A 21,475-nucleotide genomic window follows, 5' to 3' on the forward strand; every position below is an offset into this window, starting at 1 on the left:
CAGAGCTGGAGGGACAGGCAGTGGGGCCCGATTCCATCCCCACATCCGAATCTCACCAGATACTTTCGGCCCCAACTCCCCACCTCATAAGGGAGTCCCGGACCCACAGGCTTCCTGTCTGAAAACTGCCTCCACCTGCAGGTAAGGACTGTGTCCCTGTGCACCCACTTCTGCTTTATTACACAGCATAAGGAGGGCGTTTGCTTCTTTCCAGAACCTGATTTCATTGCAAATGTCCCATCTTGGCCTTTGAGCTGTCTAGAAGAGATTGTTAATTCCGTACAGTTTCTTTTAGATGCTCCACAGGCTTTCTCTGATTTGTTTCTGGGGAGAGTTCTGATGAGGATTCAACAGAATAATGTAAACCAGAGTGCTGAGTGCTGGGCAGGAGGAGGGGGGACATGGGCTGTGTCTATTGTGACAGCTACACCCAGGCCCTGGGGTTCAGCCCCTCATCATGCAAACATTCCAGAAACCAGCCACGATTGAGAGCCTACTAATAGTCTGAGCTTCCTGCTTCTGAACATTTTGCTGGAAATATTTTCATTATTGATGAAAAGACCCTTGACATACTTTCTCAAATCAGAAAGGAGCCGCTGAGTAAGGAAGGAACCCTCCCTCTTCCTTTAGTTTTCAGACGTTACAAAATATGTGGGTATTTTGAGAAAAGGCCCAAATTCTGGAGAGCCTTTAATTTTTTAAAATTAAAAAGGACCACCTGTATCTGGTTCAAAATTTAAGATTTATAAAACATCAGTGCAAAGCCTCTTCCCACACTTGCCCCTCAGCCACCTCCACCCCTCACCACACCTCCACAAGGCTTTCCTTGTGGAAGAAAAATATACAGCCTTGGTCCCACCAGAACATTTCTGCTTTATGCAATTCATAATCTCCTTCTGGAAGGAAATTAGCATTCCTGATGAAATGCATGCATGTCTTTCTGTGGGTATCAGTTGGGTTAAGGTTAGTCAGAAATGATCCACCCACCTAGGTAACCCAGCCTGAATCCTTTACCAGGACATTTGGGTTATCCTTTTTTTTTTATTGCTAATAAGTGAGTATCCAACCTAATTTTTTTTTTTTTTTGGCCTCTAAATACCTCTGCTGTAAAAGGATCTTTGAAATTGGTCTTCTTGAGGTCTTTGCCTTGCAGTAAGTTTATAATAAAATTCCAACATAATTAGATTATCTGAAAATGATTTTTTTAAAACATTCTCCCCAGAAGAAAAAATTATCTATTTTTATGTATCCTTCCAGGGTTATACATATTCAAATAACCTTTTTGGAATAAAAGTAATATCATTTTGGCTAGGAATTAATTCTAAATATCCAACTCTGTTAAAAATGGAGTTTAAATATCTTTTGCCCTTTCCAATAAATGAAGGTATATAAATTGTTAATGTGCAGTACTGGTTACCATCAAAATGTTACAGCTCGATTGTTATATTGATTTACCTCATTTCATCTTGAAGTGACATCAGGCTAAATATCCTTTCATTACTAAAGCAGCATGAAACGTTCCGCTCTCTTTAGGGAGCATCTTTTCAAGTATGCATTTTCACAAATCAATTATCCTATTTATTTCCTTTTATTTTTAAAAAATTTAATAACATTCTGTTTTTCAAGTATTTATTTTTGTGGTTGCCTGCTCTTTGTAATAGCAAGTGATACTGGTTTTTCATTTATGATAATTTTAAAACTTTCTTAAAAAACAAAACTTTCGAAAAGTCCCTGGGTTGACTTTTTAACTTATGTAAACGGAGGCACCATTGCTTTGAGGGTGTGGCACGTATGTAGATGGTACTCGTAAGTGAAGCTCAGGAGACACTTTTTCTTGGCCGAGGTTTGCGATGCAGTCGTAGAGGTTGGAGGAGTTTTGTTCTACTTAGGAGAAATACAGTGCAGTGATTCCTCTGTCGGATTAGGTGAACAAAACTCAGCAAGAAGAACATGGCTCAGCGGGTGAGATGCTTGAAGACATGAACCAGACAAAGACCACAGAACAGTACAGGTTTGTGGGAATTTTTTACTTTTTATTTTAAAATAATTTTCAATTTACAAGAAAATGAAAAAAAAAGTACAAAAAAGCCCCATGTGTTTTTTATCCATATTTTAACATATTGTGAGATTTTCTCTCCCTTCTGAATCCCTTGAGAATGATGACGACTCCTTGACTAATCTCTAATCAGGCTCCTCCAAGCCCCCTCCTTCACCTACACCTTGACTTGCAGACTTCCATGTTCCTCTGCATTGTCCCGTTTTAGCAAGAATCCTGCCAAGTCCGTTTACCTACCCTTGGTACCTGATCAGGTTCCACGTCCTCCACCACCTCCCAGGTGATGTGTGATCACCCAGACTGCCTTCTGCAAGAATTCTATATTGGTTGGTTCAGCCAAAACCCTGCTTACCCCTCCCTGATGTTTCCGCTGAGTAGTTTCCCCTCCACACATCCCAACCCGGCTCCTTGGCTGTAAATTACCTCCTGTCCTTGCTCGAGTCAGAGTTGGGCGCAATCTCTCCCCCACTGCAAGACCTGTCACCTATCACAGTGGTGCCCTTGCATAACATCTGCCTTACCTCCTCCAGCAAGTGTCATGAATAACTTTTCCTTTAACAAGAATGAGTTGCAAAATTATAACCCTTCGTTCCTTATTATTACAGCATCTCTCTCCAAAGAATCAAGACATTTCCTTACATATTTGCAGTATAGTCACTTTCAGGAAATCTAACATTGCTACACTGGTAACTACTATAATGTCCATATTGGAGCTTCGCTGATTGTGCTAGTTATTTACTTAGGGTCTCTCAGCTCCCAGCTTATCTTTGCTCTCTTCTGATACTGGAGCTGGGACCTTGCTAAGTGCATTTTGGAGGACTCAGTTGCTAGCTGGCTTCTGTTAGGACCTGACGAATGGAAGGTGCTGGTGGGACACATGGAGGAGAGAGAAGGGGTATGCTTCCCATTCCAGCTCTGGGGAGCACCCCTCTAGTGGCAGAAGAAGGTAACAACGTCAAGCTCCAGTTTCCCTGACTGCAGCATGCATGTGCCTCCACCCCACTCTGCCCCCCAGGAGTCTGGCATCATCCTTTGGACCCCTCTTCTGTGCTCTGGTTCTGGCTGTCCCAGCCCTTCCTTTGTGCTCCTCAGCCCTGGCCTGGTAGCTACTTCCTGGGGTATTCATATCCCAGTTAGCTCAGCCCTCAGCATGACAGCAGTTAGCTCAGCCCTCAGCATGACAGCAGCTTCATGAATTTACCAATATTTCAGTATCCCATTCTGTACTCTTTCAGCCTGCTTTTTTTTTTCTTTGTGTCCCATTTCTTTAATTGAATTTTTTTGTGATGGTAAAATACGCGCAACTTTAAAGTTATCATTTTTAAGGTAGAGTTTAGCAGTGTTAAGAGTATTTACGTTGTGTGCACCAACATCTGAGCTTGGGGGTACTTGAGTCAGATCTGCCTTCACACTAGAATGCATGATTTTTAACTCCTATCTTCAGGGCTCACAAAGAGCAGGTACTCGATGAATTGCTTGACTGGAAGGATGAATGGAAAACAGAAGAGTGAATGAAAGAATGAATGTGTGTATTTTTGTACAGATCATAGTGCACAGTATTGAAAAAAGCATGGACTATTTTTCAACCTCAATCTCTTTAATTGAAGTACAGCTGATTTACAATATTATATTTGTTTCAGGTGTACAGCATAGTGATTCAATATTTTTATAGATTACACTCCATTTTAAGTTATTATAAAATAATGGCTACAGTTCGCTGTGCTGTACAATATATCCTGTTCCTTATCTATTTTATACATAGTAATTTGTATCTCCTAATCCCATTCCCCTTTCTTGTCCCTCCCTCCATCACTCTCCCCACTGGAATTCACTATTTTGTTTTCTATACCTGTGAGTCTATTTCTGTTTTGCTATATACATTCATTTGTTTCACTGTTTGATTCCACATATAAACGATAACTTACAATGTTTTTCTCTGTCTGACATTTCATTAAGCATAATACTCTCTAGGTCCATCTACATTGTTGCTAATGGCAGAATTTCATTTTTATGGATGAACAATATTCCATTGTATATTTATACCACATCTTCTTTATCCTTTCATCTGTTGATAAATGCTTGGGTTCCTTCTGTATCTTGGCAATTGTAAATAATGCTACTGTGAACACTGGGTGCACCTATCTTTTCAAATTAATGTTTTCATTTTCTTTGGATATGTACCCAGGAATAGAATGGCTGGATCATATGGTAGTTCTATTTTTAGTTTTTTGAGGAACCCCCATACTGTTTTCCATAGCGGCTGCACCAATTTATATTCCCACCAACAGTGCACAAGTTTTCCCTTTTCTCCACACCCTCACCAACATTTGTTATTTGTAGACTTTTTGATGAGGAAAAAGCATGAACTTTAAAGTCAGTCCAACCTGGATTTGAATTGCATGTACCCTCTTTATTAGTTGTGTGGATTTGGAAGATTACTTGGTATCACAACCTCTCTACCTCAGCTTGCTCATTGGCAGATGGGGAAATACCTGCTTTGCTAGGTGGCTATGAGAATTCAGTGAGGTCAGAAGTGCAGAAGTTCTGGCAAAGGATGGGTACACGGCCAGGCCGGCTCTCTCCCCATCCCTCCCACAGATACGTCATGCTTACATAACCAGAGTGGGGCCTGTTTACAGTACTGATCACCAGTAACTTACATGACCTAAAGCTGACATTTTACAATGTCTAATAAACTCTTTTCTTTCAGAACAAAAATTTAGTTGATAGGGTGATGGTGGACACAGTAAAATAATCATCAAAATGGAACTTAATGGTGGAAAACTGATAATGTGGATATCTTAAAACCTAACAACATTAGGAAGAAAAGTTTTGCTCTTTTACCTTAAAGAGTACACAAAATACATTTTTAAATTATACTTTGTAAAGATACATCATCCCTGAATTATGCTCATGGGACATAACAACCACTCCACTAAATATGTGTGTGGAAGATAATATTACTATTTTTTTTTTAAAATCGATACTGCACTGTGAGCAGCTTATGTATAGTTTTTATATTCTCTTTGGGGTGGTATTTTTGGTTATTGAAAAATCTGTCTCCCCGGAGAAATATGTGAGTACCTTGAGGGGGCAGCAGAGGCGCGTCACTGCTTTAAAGAGTTAGAGAACAATGACTTTAGAGTTTCATCATTTCGGAGAAAAAATACTAACCTGTATTGAAGCTGTTTCTAAAAAAGATATCAATTATGTTAGAAACACCTCAGCACCTCTTCAGTGAGGTGTATAAAGTGGCTGCTGTTCCCTGTTACTGGTCATGACCACACCTGCATCCTTCCATGGTCAACTTTCAGAGCCAAAATGGAGAAGGAATGCTGATCATCATGCATTAGAGCCCTTGGGGCAGAGAAGATAGCAAAGGATTCTCAAGGGGAATGATTCATTCCTGGGCTAATTATTAGTGTGTTTCTATCATCTCTTCTGACCCTCCTCCATTGTTGGGACAGATAATGTAATTAACAACATCACCTTGGTAAGGCTTACATCCTCGGCTGCTATTTACTTAAAATTATTTTGAAAATTTACCACATTGGAGGATTTTGCAAAAAGAAAAAAAAATCTTTCTAAACATTCAGTACCTAATGTCAACTATTATATGCTGTGATGGTTAATTTTACATGTCAACTTGACTGGGCTAAGCGATGCCCAGACTGCTGGTAAAACATCATTTCTGGGTGTGTCTGTGAGGGTGTGTCTGGACAAGATCAGCACTTGAATTGGTGGACTGAGTAGAGAAGATGGCCCTCCCAGTGCGCAGGTGGGCATCAGCCACTCCACTGGGGGCCTGAATAGAACAAAAAGGCAGGAAAGGTGAGCTCTTGCTCTCTGCTTGAGCTGGGATTGAATTACACCACCAGCTTTCTTGGTTCTCCAGATGGCAGACAGCAGACTTGCCCTGGCCTCCATAATGCCTGAGCCAATACCTACAATTAAGAAAGTAATTAATCCTATTGATTCTCTTTCTCTAGAGACCCCCAAATAATACATATACATGTTCTTTTCCTTGGGTTTTTGTTTTTTTTTTGGTGCAGACTTTTTCTTTTTCAGGTTTCTCCTCCTCCCTGTAGCCTTATGTCAGTTGCTCCCCACCCCCACCCAGTAATTCATGTTAACACTGTTTCTCTACAAATGGGTGAGACCTCTACACACGTATACATAGACATACACAAGGGGTTTGAGCTGTTTTATAAATTGGGATCATTCTATATGTGCCTTTACAGCTTGCTTTTTTTTTTTTTTTTACGCCAGAAATTCCTTCTGAAGTAGACCCAAGTACTGGTACTCCTTTTTAAAAAATGGCTGTTTATTGCCCTTCTAACAAAAACTAAAAGAAGATTCCCAATTTACAATATGTCCTTATTTAGTTCTCCTCTCTTGGGTCCTCAAAAGTCCCTCAATTCTGCCCTTCATCTACAAAGAGAGTGCTGAAAACCCAAGATCAATGAATCATGTGGTTTTATTTATTTTAACATAGGAACTTGGGATTGAACCCAGGACTTCGTGCATGCTAAGCACTGCATTCCACCACTGAGCAATACCCTCCTCCAATCATGTCCTTTTCAGTTGTTTTTCCAGTTGTGCTGATGGATGTACTCAGACCCACTAGGGATCAGTGACATGCCTTTTTTTAATACGGCTTAAGTCCAGGTGCAGTTCTTAACTGTGTTAGGAGCAAAGTTAACTTGTCCACATGGGGACTGAAAAGAAGGCCCAACACCTCATCACGGCCCCGCCCGAGCCATGGAGATGCCGGAGCCTGAAGACAATTAGCTTTGCAGGAAGACTCTCCCTCCCCGTGGGTCCTTAATGACCAGAACAATCTTTTGAAGCAAATAAAAACAAGCTCGTATTGGTTTTCTGCACTGAAACGGAGTCGTTTCCCTCAGCTTCCTCCAACCTAAGATTTAATGATGAGTTGCTGGTTTCAGAGGTTCATCACACAGGTGGTAAAAAGAAACCATCCCTTACTTTGTTCATTCAAAGTGCAGACAGCTAAAGCTCTTTTCAGTTGTCTCCAGGCAGGGGAGGGGGCGGGGCACTTGCGTCCTACGTTGATGACGCACATCCGGCGTCGCGGGGTTGGGGCACACGGCCGACTCCTTCCCAGGAGGCTGCCGCCGCCGCCGCTGTGGCTGCTGGGAGAATGAGCGGGAGGGCTTCCCTCAGGGGGACGTGGGTACGTCGTAATCCTCACGGGTCAGATAAAAATGGGAAACGGCGCCCGGGCTGAGCCCTGCAAAGTCACGGTGGCCTCACATGTTTCCACTGGCCTCTCCTAGTGGATGGAAAATACGACTTTGCTGTTTACCAAAGGAAGTAAAGTAACTACAGTTTTTAGCAGGGCAAGTGCCAGTTGTCGTGGCCCTTGAAAGTTATCCAGTTCGGGGTTGGGGGCAGCAGGGCGGTGGTGACCTGAAGGAAAAGAATACAGAAGTATATTACTTATGCAAATTTTACAAAATTTGGTGAGCAAGGGAACCCATTACTAGGGGCCTCAGAAGGAGCTTGTGCTAATAGGGAAACCTGAAGCTTGAGCTGTTTGCTTCTGAGTAAATACACCTGCTTTTGAGGAGCCCTTGTGTGTTCTCTCATTGAACCCTCTCAACAATCTTGTGAGGTAGGTGTTGTAACTTACCTCCATGTTTTCAGGTTAACTAAGAAAAGGGACCAATTTATTTTTCTTCTTTGTATTTTTTGTAGTGTTTGAATTTTCTGTATAATATGTATTTTCTTTGTTATCATAAACAACAGTGAAGTCATTTTCATTTTGGGAAAATATGAGAAAGGAAGAAACATGCCTGCAGCCTTTGTGTGTGGGGCTTAATGCTATTTCATCAGGATATGGCAGTAAGCCTGGCATTCTGTAGGTCTTCAGTAATAGTTGTCGTATATTCAAACCCATACTAAGTTTGTCTGGAAGTTCACATTCTTTGCATACCCACGATGTCTCTAAAGGGCTCAATGCCAGGCCAGGGGAAAGGGAAGACCACCTCAGGGATGCCAGGTCTGTATGAAACAAAGATCATGATCCCAGAGAAATCGGGAAAGCTCTTTGCTCCCAAATTCTCAACCTCCTCACCTTTACCATTATCACCCCTGCAAAAATAAGCCCTTATTCTTATGTCTGTTGAGGCTTGATATTTCTTTAATAAGAGGCAGCATTGTTTTTGCTTATAACTGGAATTAAGGCTTTGTAATTCCTCTGGGATTGTGACAGAAATCCCCCCTCTTAATGCAGCTGACTCTTAGGAACAGTTTTGAGAGAATGGTATCCTAAGGGTAGTTAGGCTCTATGGAACTGACTTCCAGGGAAAAGAGGGGGATTCCCCACCAGAATTGATAAAATTGGATTGTGCCGTGGAGAGGAAAGGTGGAATAAGTTCTCAAGACACTGGGACGAGACTGCCTGTTGTCTACCTATGTCTGTGTCTATCAGGAGGGTTTTAAAACCTTCTTCAGTTAGTCTTTGCACTTTTCTGTTCAGATCACCTGTTCACCACACTGGTAAAGGAGGGATTTCCCCACCCTGGGTAGTGTGTGATCACTGAACGCGTAACACTGATCCTGGACGGATAAGATGGACAGCAGTTTACACACTCACAGCCCCGGGGAGGAGAGCACCACAGGCCTTGCAGGACCACACGGGGGTTGTACTTGGGAGATGAGGGAGGCAGGCTTCGTAGTAGCTAGAGAGTGAGGTGTCCCTTGGTTCCACAGGAAGATGTGATTGGCTTGTTTGAATAAAGGAAAGAGACTTGTTTGCATAAAGGGATGTGATTGGCTTATCTGGATAACGGGAGGAGCCTTTCCCTCTGGATATCCTGCAAGGGCTGAAGAACTTATGGCCCAGCCTTTGGGACCCCTTGAAGTTCAAAGATACCAAGGTAGCAGATGGAATTTCAGACCTTCAGTGCCATAGCATAGCTTGTTAAATTTATTCCTGAGTAGTTTCTCTTGTTTGTTACTGTCATAAATGGGGTTTTTCTCTACCATTATGTTCTGTAACTAAACAATATTTTTTTTAAAAAAATTAACACAGGCAGCAGAGTGAGGCGGCTGTCATTCAGAGACACAAAGACAAGAAGCCTCAGTTTTACAAAAGAAAAATCAGGAAAGACATTTACAGAGCGATTTAGGACCAGACATTACCATCTGAGGTCAGTTACCCTGTCAAGCTGATCTGCTTTGGAAGTAGAAGAGCAACATTTGTAAATCCTCAAGAACAGAAAAGGCTACCATTAAAGATCATTCATTTCAAGGATCATTAAAAATGGACAATTTAATTTGCATCTCAAATGTAGACTCAGAGAAAAGATAAATTTGTCCCTGTGACTAATGGATGAAATTCAGTGGTGCAAATTATTATCTTTTGTCTTAATGGAAAATGCAATATGTAACAACAAGGTATAAAAAAAGGAACTAAAAAGATTTAAAAGCACTGATATTAATGATTTAACAAAATAGGAAGAAGATAATGAATAAGTGTCTCTCAAAAGGAACTTCAAACCATTTTTTAAAATCCATAAATAACAAGTCCTATTTATTTATTCAACAGCCATCTACTGAGTGCCTACTAGGAGCCAGGATTCATTCTAGAAGCTGGCATTCAGAGGTCCAGTTGGCAATCCTGGCCCTCAAATTGCCCACAGGCTTACAAGGAAGATGGACAAGCAAACGAGTTTGTACCAGGTACAACAAGGTGCTCTTCAAGTTATATGAAGAGGCAAGGAAGGGACACCCACCCCAGACCTAGAAAGAAAAGGCTTCTCAGGGGAGGAGACACCTAACCCCAAATTTCTAGAGTAGAGAGGAATTTTCCAGGTAAAGAAAAGGAAATTCTAGGCAGAGGGAAGAGAATCCACATTCAGGGACATAGAACATGAACATGAAGCAGGTGTGGCTGGAGCTTAGGGCACAGGAGAGTGTACCTGGACAGGTAGGCAGGGTTTGGATAAGAAGGTTCTTGTAGTCCATGTGAAGAGTTTGGATCTAAGTCTGAAGGCAATGGGGAGTGTTGAAGGATCTCAGGCAGGGGAGTGTAGGATCAGATATGCAGTTTTGGAAAAATACTCTAGCCTCATTAAGAGGAACAGACTGTAGGCTAGGAGGGTAGGAAGGAAGGTGACACAGCAATCCAGGAGGAAAACTGAGGGCCTGGATGCAGTGGGACTGGAAGAGAGATCATGGCATGGATATGCGTTATATTAAGGAAAAAGAATCAGCAGGTCATTGACTGGACTTGTAAGGTGGGACAGGTAAGACTGTCCCCAAGGCTTCTGACTTAGATGACTGGGCTTTTAAGAAGTAAAGAAGATGGTAAGTTCTATTTGTCATGTGCCAAATTTATTAAAATTGGTAGCACTAAAAAGTTCATTAGACTAGATATTCTCAAACTTTTATATGTATGAGAATCATCTGGTGATCTTGTTCAGATGCAGAGTCTGTTTCTGTAAGTCTGGGGTGGGACCCAAGACCCTGACAGGCTCCCAGGTTATGCTGATGCTGTTGGACCATGAACCACACTTTGTGGCACAAGGATTTCCACTATGAGGTCATTTAAATAATTACAGGTCTTGGTCTCACATGAAAGAAATAAGGAAATATCTATTTTATAATATCTGAAATTTAATGACACAAATATAAGAGGATTAAGAAGAATAAACTCAAAGAATGGTTTTGGAATAAATGCTTTATTAAGTGCTCGGGGTGGGAGGTGAGATCAGAAGCACCCAGGTGAAAGATAACTAAGAAGGAGGGTGGTAAAGGGAGCAAGATGACAGCACCCTGGGAGAAGACCCACGTGGTCTGCCCTGGTGTCATCCCCCATCAGCAGGAGAGCACCTGTGGACACTGGTGGTCCTGTTGGACGGAGAGGGGGATGGATGGTATGGGTGCCTGTGCGCATGTACTGGTGCATGTGCATGACAGATTATTTGAGGCACCGCTGAGTTCTGCATCCAGGCAGGCAGTGCCGGGCTAAATGCAGAGCCAGCAACAAGGACAAAGTTGGCAAAGAGCCAGCTGACATCGGGTTACAGAAAGACCATCTCAACGAAGTAAAACTCACATTATGATGAAATGTAGTGCCACGGGACAGTTACAACATGGACTGAATCCTCTAAAAAGAGTCACTGAGTGAATTTAAAACCAAGCCTAAAGAGTTAATGAGTTTGGGATGATGTCCAAAGACTCATTTCAAGTAAAAAGGCAAACTAAAATTAATGCCTGTGAAGATGTAAGAAAGATGGGAGTTTTTAATAATGATCTCTGACGAACAGACTTTAAGCAAAAGCCAGAGGAAATAACCAGGTCGGCACGTTAGAATGATAAAGAGGTGCAGTAAGTAATGAAAACGGCGATCTTCATCAGGTGCCACACATTTCATAACAGCAAAATATATAAATGCGAAGGTGACAGTTACCCAGGAAGAAATAAGTGACCCTCTATTAGGATTCCTTAGTACTTCGCTTCAGAATATAGCAGATCAAACACAAAAAAGAACAATTTTTTTAAAAAAAATCACAGAGCTGAAAAACATCACTAATAAGGTGGAATTAGCAGAGTTTGAGAACTACTTGAAAAATGAGAGGATCTACCTTTTAACGGTGTACATGACTCTCAACACTCCAAATAATCGTATGTTAGGTTGAGAAGTTTCAAGTAAATTAAAAGAATATGCAGACAGCACATATGTTGATAAAATTAGAAATATAAGAGCAAACCCTTAGATGATGCCTTGTGTTCCAGGCTTATTACCGTTCTGTGTGTGTGTATGTTTACAAATATTAACTCATTTAATTTTCACTACATGAAAGCTTCTGAAGCAGGTGTTGTTATGATCCTCATTTTACAGATGAGAAAACAGAAGCAGAGAGAAGTTAGCTGGCCAAAGGCCTTAGCAGGAAGTGACAGTCACTCCACTGCATCCACAGAGGCAGCTGCACAACTCACAATTCTTTATTCCGTGACCCCCATGACCCTCAGTGCTGTTCTTCCCCTTGGACCCAGAAGCAGACACCTAACCCAAGCTCGGCCAACCGGATTTTCTCTCCCAGGTACTTAAACCTGGCACAGCGAGATCTGGAAGCTTGACTTGCTTTCTCAGCAGAGCCCATTAAAGCAAAGGGAGGCGGGAAGCCAGGCATCTGCATCTGAGAGCTGGCTGTTCAGCTCTTTGCTAACAAGAGCTGTCGCAGAATCCTTCTCATGCTTTCTGTTTCTGCATAAGTTACCCAGTAACCAGAAGAGCCTTAACTAATGCCCCACAGCATTGAAAAACACTCCCCACCATAGCACTGGAGTTACAGAAAATTCACAAAAATTACTAACATCCTATTTTAAAGACACAAACTCGGCCCACCAAGATTCATGAGTGCAAAATGTTATTTAGAAGAAAACATGTTTCTCTAAATATATTAAGAAGAAAGCAGAAGGAAGATATAAGATAGGTCTCATAAAGGATTTAGTAAAGGAACAAAGTAAGAGATTAAGCATTGTTCAGTGGAATAGCACTGAACAAACTAGAAACTTTAAAAATGGGAAATAAAGGAAAGTTAAACTGGCGATTATTTCCTCAAATGATAAACCATTGAATCAACTTAAAAAATTAAAACACAGGAAAAAATTGAAGTTGGAAAGCTATTAATGCCACAAGAGGAAGGAGTTGGCAGTAAAACTAAAGTCACACCTGTGTGATACAAATTCATGGGATTAGTTGTGTTTATCAGCTTAAACTACACGTTTATTAAATCTGTGTGTGGCTAAATGTATAAGCCACTGTGTGTCTTTGCTTCTTACCAGCTAATTCCTATGGTTTTCTTCTTTTTTAACTACTAGATTAAGGAAACCTGCCAGGAGTTACAAATCAGAATATTCAGATCTCAGAGGATGGAAACAGATCAGCAGCAAAGGGTCAAATCCGGGTGCCTGGGGCATCTTCAGGACACTGGCAGCTGTACTCAGGGTCCTCTGAGGTAAGTGGGCAGTTAGACTAGTGTCCTTACCACAGCCCATGCCACTGTCCTCAGCACCATCTGAGGGGACCCCCCTGCCACTCCCATGTGGGGTGCTGTCTGCACCCCATTCTCCATGTTTGAAATCCACCCCCAACCCCTTGGTGCTGGCACTCCCGGAGCGTCTGCTAAATGCAGAAATCCTCAAACCATACCCTGGTCCTGTTTTAGGGGAACCTCAAATCACCTCTTCCTCCCTTGCGCCTCTCCCAGCCCTTCCTCATTCCAGCTCATCACCTCCCGGGGCCTTGGGCTTTCACAGCCACAGAAGCGGATGGGGAGTCTCTGCTGGATGCTGGTGTTTTTGCTTTTGGCTCAGCATCCCCCAAACCACTAATGAACCCTCGGTGTAATGAAAGGCAGGCTCTTGCTTCCTTGGAACGGAGAAGAGAGACAATACAGCAGGAAGAGACAGACACGAATTAATATCTATCCTGATGCAGTCCCTGGGTCCCTGTGACTTGTGGGGAGGATTCTCTGCTCCTTGAGTGAGAGCTGGCCGTGGCTGTGAGCCTTGCTCCTTTGGGCATCCACCAAGGTCTATGTGGAAAGAAGGGAGAAGAGGGGCCACCGGGACGTGCTGGAAGGCTTCACAGCCTGGCTACTGTTCCTGCACGTTCTCTGTAAGAAGGAAGATACAATTTTTAAGAGGCCTACCTGCAGAAAGAGAAACCCGTTTTTACTATGTTCCAAAGAAAATGAATCCATTCCAAAGCATGGCAGTACAACAGATAACTGTAACAAAAACTAAAGAGCTGGAGCTTTAAGGATTTCCTCTGAGGACATTGTTTTTTCAATTGTTTTTAAAGTTGTTAGGAATAAATTATTGCGCAAAGATAATTATAACTAAGTAGAGTCCTTTGTAAGTCTTTTTACTGAAGATCTGCCCAGTGTTTGGATATTTGTTATAAAACACCCATTTCTGTGCTTCCTCAGATTAATGATTCAAGATACTCAGATTTCATGTCTTTTGGAATTGTAAAATATAAAAATATTTTAGGATCTTAATCTAAAAATATGTCTCAAAATGCACAGTCACAAAGCACCTGGAGCATTGTACTACTTTAGATTAAGAAATTATCTGGAAAGAATAACACAACAGCTTGCTAATATATTAATATTTAGTAACTTGTAATTATAATGATTATACTATAACTATGATGATAACAATAATTATTTTCTAATAGCCAGTAGACTAAGTGCTAACTCATGGCCTGTCCTTTCCTTGGCACTGTACAGACAGTAACATACTTAATCCTCACAAAAAGGGAGTTATGATTACTACCCCTTTTATTGAGATGAAAATTGAAACCCAGGAAAGTTAAGACACTTGCCCCAGGTTACACACCTACTGCATGAGCAAGCTGGGACTTGCAACACAGGAATTCCAACTCTAGCTTTCTCTCTCTTCTATTTTTATTAAAGTAATACAGACTCACTTGTTAGAAGAAATTCAAACAAAATGGCTCCATAGCAAGAGGCTTCTTTGCTGCTTGTTCCTATGGTTACAGGACACGTGGGGTCTCCACCTCCAGGGTGGATTCCCAGCGATTTCCACAACGCAGCATCTCCCTGGGGGCTTTTTTTCCCTGGCATCCCAAAGGGCAGATACTCATTGAGTTCTACTGGCGTGGAACCTTAGCAAGTCCATCTCTTAGTGGACGTGGCCCTTCCCTCTTCAACACAGTCTATATCTCAGCCTTGGCTGGAGAAGGGTCCCCCTTTCAGGTTTCTTCCTTTGTTAGATGCTCTGCCTGGACCCTGGAGGTAGGGGCTGCTCCCTACACCTTCTTTTCTTGTATTCTTTAGGGTTCTCTTCATCCTTTAGTAGCTAATTCCCCATTATAGTTAATAATTCTTCATATTAAACTCTCCTTGTTTGGATTATTGTGTAGTTTCTTCTTCTGATTGGACCCTGGTTGGCACAGTGAGCTATTCCCAAAGTTTATAATAAAGGCTACCATTTGTTAAGTGTTTCTTATGTGGGAGACACTGTCTTAAACAGTAAATGTTGCAAACATCTGCCTTAATTGTACCAATAGCACTTTAATATAGATGTCACTGTCTCCATTTTCAGATGAGGAAGTTAATGTTCAGTGTTACCCAGGTAAGAAATGACAAGTCTGGTCTAATAGACTCCAAGCATGTGCTCTTTTTTTTTTTTTAATGGAGGTACTGGGGATTGCACCTAGGACGCCGTGCATCCTAAGCATACCCTCTACCATTGAGCTATACCCCGGCCCCCTGAAAGCATGTGCTCTTAACCACCATACTAGCAGGAAATACCTTTGAGAAAACAATGCCGTCTGGCCTAAGGCATAGGTGTCAGTGTACCAGTACTTAGTCTCCACAACACATACATGGACATACCACATCCATCCACAGCTGAAATCACAAGCTTTCTTGGAAAACCCATAAATAAGTAAAATTGCCTTCCCTTTTAAGCATGTCTATCTTCTCCAGGGCAAATTGCCTTCCTTGATAGTTTTCAGCTAATCAGCTTGACCGAAGACAAAAAAATTAAGAGCAATCTCTGGTCCACAGATGGTCTGCGACTTTCACTTCATAAACCTTGCCCTGACTTTGTTCAGTGACACTTGATCTACAGACAATTGATCTCCCTTGTATACGAGTTCAGTTGCAGCTGGGCTTTTAACTAAACTCATTTCTCTGAATTATCCTTTGACAGCTCTTCCTGGAGGGCCCGCTGAGTTCTGCTCACGTGTCCATGGGAGCCTGGAGGAAGATGCAGCTTATGCGTGTACCTCGCCTAGACCCCCTGCACCCTGGCTCACCTTCTTTTGGTCCCTCTGGTGAGTGTCCTCATTATGCACCAATTAAACTCTGTATCTTGAGCACTGATTCTACTTCCTGGCCAAGTCTGGTCCTGCTCTGCTGTGTCCATGGCCATTGTGTGAGGGACAAGGGAGCTGCCAGACAGGTCACACAGTGACAGTTCTCTGGAAATACTTTGGGGGAGCTCCAGAGCCATTCTTCCCCTTCCACTGGTTGATAGGCTGCTAATTTCCACAATGACTGTGATTCCAAGTCTGGTGGGTTTCAAGGCTACTGCGGAGCTGCAGAGAGTGGGTGTGGAGTAGGACCAGTTAAAATGGCACACAGATCATTATTCTTACCAAGATTCAGCCCATTTTCTTGAATAAACACCCTTTAGATTGTTGCAAGTCTTTGGTTAATTTCCAGAGTTCTGAAAAAGTAGATCTTGACTATTTTTGCTGGTGTTTTTGTTGCTTTTATGGAAGAGCAGATGTTTGCAGGTCTTTACTCCCTCGTTCTAGAAGTGCTTTGGTAACAAAGTTGAAATAAATCATAAATTTGAGCCCTTGATTTGACTAACATCATTTCCAAACAAGTACAACAGAAAACAGCACAGAACAAAGTAGCAGGAATTAGCTACGCGTACCTTTGGAGGTACCTTATCTTGCCTACGGAGATTGTTTTCCATTGTGGGATTTGGGGGGCATTTCTGAACAGATCGATTTTTGTTATCTTTGGCTACCTTTGGGGGAGGTTAATAAATTAGACTATAAAGTCTCCTAAATTAAAAGGGCTCCTATTCTGATTGATTTCTAGAGCTGGATAAACAGGATTTTAAAAATTCTCTGAGTTGCAGTTTATCAAGTGCTTAAATTTTTCAATGGACCAGCATTCATAAGCATGTGGAATTAAAATTTATTTCTTTCTTAAGTACTCTTGAATTACGTTATCTTGATTTATACAAACATGTGTTAATCTCCATAAGGTGAAGTATTGGCCTGCCTTGCTTGTTAGGTTATAAGATTAAAAAAGCAAGAAAAATACAAGTTGTTATCAGGCTGAAAAATAAAGAAAATACTAAGAAAACTTCGGAACTTTGCAACAATATAAAGATTTTTAGGGTTTTGGTACATAAATGCAGAGAAATTGTATAAGGTTAAGTGCAGGTAATGTTAATAAACATGATTAATCCTTGGACAAATTATACTGCTTTTATACTTTTGGTTTAAAAAGAATTTTGTCTTATCCCTGATTTTTACAGCAGTATGAAAAAAAGTTAGCATAATATTCTAGCCAACATAAGGCCTGAGTTTATTTTCACTCAGAAAGCTTAGTCAATCTGAACTTCTTAAATTTCCTATTCTGTTTTTAATGATCAAATAATATTTTCACTAAATGTTTACCATTATAAATGATTAATTATCATAATTGATGTCTTCCAACATATAGTTGATCTTTGAACAACTCGCGGATTATGTGTACCCATTCTCTGACCCCCTACACAGTTAGAACTCTGTGTATAAATTGTAGTCAGTCCTCTGTATCCCAGGTTCTGCATCTGCAGATCCAAACACCTGTGGGTGGTGTAGTATTATAGTATTTACTATTGCAAAAAAGTCACATATTAGTGGACCCAGGCAGTTCAAACCTCAGTTATTCAAGGATCAGCTGTAATTTAGTCTTATGAATTTCATGTAATACTGCAAATTATCCAATTATGGTTTTCCACTTGTACTGTATATAAAATTTCAGGTGCCAAATTTCTTTCAAAAAACTTATTTTCATTGTCTGTACCATATTCTGTTGTGTGGTTTCATCATACTCAGCCTTTACTCAGTGAGTCGACATCATTGTTTCCACATCTCTGGCTATTTGCTAAAGATGGAATTTTAGAAGGTGGTTATTGGACAAAGACTATGAGTTCTTAAGCTCTTAAGATGTAGAGGTAAATAACTTTACAGCAGTGCTATCCCAGTGGGCAGCTCCACCAGCCCCATTTAAAAGGGTCTGTTCTAACACATTGATCTTTTCAAACAGCTTTATTGAGATGTAATTCACATACACAATAAGATTCCCCCTTTCAAAGTGTACAGCTCAGTGACTAACAGGATATTCACAGAATTTGCCATCATTCGCCATTATTGAATTTTTGAGTATTTTCATCAGTCCCAAAAGAAATCCTATACCCATTGGCCATCACTGCTCACTTTCCCCTCCTCGAGCCCTGGGAAACCGCTCATGTACTTCCTGTCTCTATGGACTTACCTCTTCTGGACAGTCCATGTAAGTGGAATCATGCACTATGTGGCCTTTGTTGCTAGCTGATTTTAGGACAAAGTTTGCAAGTTTCAGCCATGTTGTAGCCTGTGTCAGGATTTTGTTCTTCTTTATGGGAGAATAATATTCCATCATGTAGGTGTACCACATTTTATTTATTCATTCCTCAGTTCACAGACACATGGATATTTTCAATTGCTTTCTATATGATTTTTCTAAAGTACAGGTTATTGAGGAATTATTTACATGCAGTAAATTCACCCTGTTTAGTTCTGTGAGTTTTGACAAATGTCTATAGTTCTGGAACTACTCTCACCCCTAGAAGCCCCCAGTGCTCCTTCATAGTCAGTACCCTCTGGCATTCCCAGTCCCGTGCAACCACTCATCTGTTCTCTGTGCTACAGTTTGCTTTTTTCCAGAATGTCATATAAATGAACTGATACAGTATGTAGCCTCTTGAGACTGGCGACTTTCACTTAGCCTAATGCTTTCCAAAGTTTGATCAGTTGTCCTGTATCACAGGTATTTTCCAACACCCCTTTGGTAATGTTATAAAAACTCTGCCTCCTACCTCCTTGTCCCCCTACTTGAGAATCTCTGGGCTCACTACCTTCTAAGACCCCTCCCAATATTACCATGTTATAGCTCATGCCATATGACTCATAAAGCTTACTGCAGTTTGCACAGGAACAGGTGTGCAAATACTGATAAGTGTTTCCAAACTAAAGTCCAAGAAACCTGTGGGAAATCAAGCCTGAAATGTGAGAGTGACATGTCCATTCTACTTGGCTATTTGTGAACTTCTCTTTTTCATAGTTTTTTAAATTTAATTTTAATTTTGATTACAGTGATACATGTATAGAATTTCATGCACAGATAAATAGAACTACTGAAAAACAATAGTTCCCCCAACCCCACCATCAACTTCGCACTCTTAGGGATCACTGTTTTAGTCCTTTAATTGATTACTTTTCTTTGTCGTCACCTCTTTACATAACACCTTTCTATTGATATTTCTTTCTTTTTCAGCCTTAAGCAGTACTTGTTGACTTCCTGCTTTTGGGGATATGAGGATTTAACTCTTTCCTGCTCACACCCCTGTGCCCCTATCCTCCGAATACAGCAATAGTATAATTTTGGTTAGAACAATATCCAGTGTTGTATTCCTAGGACTGTATAAATGCCATTGATATATGAGCTATATAATATATTCTGATTATATTCCTTTTCTATTCAATTTTTGTTTTAACTGGAGTTAATAATGATCATTCTTAACAGCCTGAGTTTTCTATAGTCTTATCCACAAACTCTCCCCAGTTTGTATAAATCTCCTCTCAGCATTTCCTTCCTTCCTTCACTTTTAAAAGAAATCTCACCAGGAATCTTGTAACATGCTCCCAGCGAGACTGGTTGATCTCCGAACCAGCTGTACAAGTTGCTATCTAAGGATATCTTTTCACCATCAGGCTGAGAATTCCCTCATCTTTCTCTTGTATTGGAATCTTAGCTATTTTTCGGTTAACTATTGTTTTGGTAGAATGCATTGTCCAGTAAGCTACCTGGAAGGTAAATGCTTTTAAGGCCTAAAAATGTCTTGATTCTGTCCTTCTGTTTGGTTGGTAGCTGGGCAAGGTATGAGGCTCCGAGTTAGATGTCATCTTCCTTTGAATTCTGCTGGCATTTCTCCATTATCTCACACTTCCAATGCTGCTACTGCTCAGAAGCGTGCTCTTCTGATTCTTGATCCTTCATAGTAAACGTGTTCTCCCTCCAGGAAGCTTTTAGGATCTTCTTCTTGTCCCCAGTGACCTGAAAGTTCAGGGTGATATGTCTTAGTGTGAGTCCTGGGCACCGGAAAGGACGTTTCAATCTAAAGATTTTTTTTTCCCTAAGGTATACTTTATTTAAAATACATTCACTTGAAATGCATAGTTAAGTGTGTTTTGACAACTATATACACCGTGTAATCATTCCACATCAAGATGTAGAATACATTCTCACCACTCAAAAAAAAAAATTCCTTTGTTAATCTGCCCCCAGGCCAAGTCCCAGGCAATCACTGATCTGCTTTCTATAAATACATGAGTTTTGCCTATTCCAGAACTTCATATAAATGGATTCATGTAGCATGTATTCCTTGCATCTCACTCCTTTGAGCACAATGTCTCTGAGACTCAGGCATATTGCTGTGCATGCTCGTAAGTCAGTTTGTTTCGTTTTGTTTTGTTTGCTGAACAGGATTCCATTGTATGGATATACCACAATTTATTTCAATAGATGGTGATACTTGGGTTGTTTCCAGTTTGGGGCTATTATGAATAATGCTGGGATGAACATTCCCACACAAGTCTTTTTGTGAACACCTGTTTTAATTATCTTGGGAAACTCTAAATGGCTTTCCAACACAAGTGTACCATTTTACATTGCAATTCATGGCAAAGTTTAAAAGCTGACCCACAAACATCTTTTCAGTCTGTTGTATGCCTGATACTATCACCATTGAGCTGGTTAAACAAACAAACAAACAAACAAAACCTGTGGAAAAGAATTTCCTCACCATTTTTCTACTGGCAAAACCAGAAACACTAGAAAAAATTTCGAAAATTTTTGACAAGGCCGCACATGTGAGTCTCTCCCTCACTCCTCCATCTCCATAGATGCCTACGTGCTGACAACCCTCATCCTAGCCCTGCTTCCTGATGAAGCTGCTGAACTGGCCCACCTCTCTTCCAAAGTGTCCCATTTTCTTTTTTTAAATGTTTTAAAATGAAGTATAGTTGATTTACAATGTTGTACTAGTTTCAGGTGTACAGCAAAGTGATTCAGTTTTATGTATATATATGTTTTTTTTCAGATTCTTTTCCATTACAGATTATTATAAGACATTGAATGTAGCATCCTGTGCTATACAGTAGGTGCTTGTTGCTTATCTCCCTTTTGTATAGTAGTTTGTATCTGTTAATCCCAAACTCCTAATTAATCCCTCCCCAGCCTTTCCACTTTGATAACAGTTTGTTTTCTATGTCTGTGAGTCTGTTTCTGTTTTGTGAGTAAGTTCATTTGTGTCATTTTTTTAGATTCCACATATAAGTTGTATCTTATGATGTTTGTCTTTCTCTGTCTGACTTCACAAAGAGTTCTATTTTCTAGAGCTACATTCTTCCCCTTTCCTTCCTTTCTCCTACAAATCAAAACCTGCCCCTGTGTTCAGTTGTTCATATTTAGAGATTAGGGAGGCAATCTGATTAAATGGGCCCTTGCATAAAGGATGGGTAACCCCTCATGTCAATCTGAAGATTTAGATACTTCAGTTCTGGGAGATTTTCTTGGG

General features: G+C 40.8%; 1 protein-coding gene across 3 annotated transcripts in view; it reads left to right on the forward strand.

The window, feature by feature from the left end:
• Positions 1–7,213: 7,213 nt before the first annotated feature.
• The window catches only part of FARP1 (FERM, ARH/RhoGEF and pleckstrin domain protein 1), a 332,832-nt gene continuing 318,570 nt past the window's right edge, over positions 7,214–21,475 (forward strand). The window contains exons 1-5 of one of the 3 annotated variants that reach the window (XM_072976475.1): positions 7,214–7,694; positions 9,117–9,234; positions 9,633–9,766; positions 12,914–13,050; positions 15,779–15,902. The gene's annotated coding sequence lies outside the window, so the exon portion shown is untranslated. The remainder of the gene's footprint in view (positions 7,695–9,116; positions 9,235–9,632; positions 9,767–12,913; positions 13,051–15,778; positions 15,903–21,475) is intronic. The other 2 variants (XM_072976476.1, XM_072976477.1) reach the window with 2 other exon arrangements.

Source organism: Vicugna pacos, chromosome 14, assembly GCF_048564905.1.
Source record: "Vicugna pacos chromosome 14, VicPac4, whole genome shotgun sequence".
Classification (NCBI taxonomy): Eukaryota; Metazoa; Chordata; class Mammalia; order Artiodactyla; family Camelidae; genus Vicugna; species Vicugna pacos.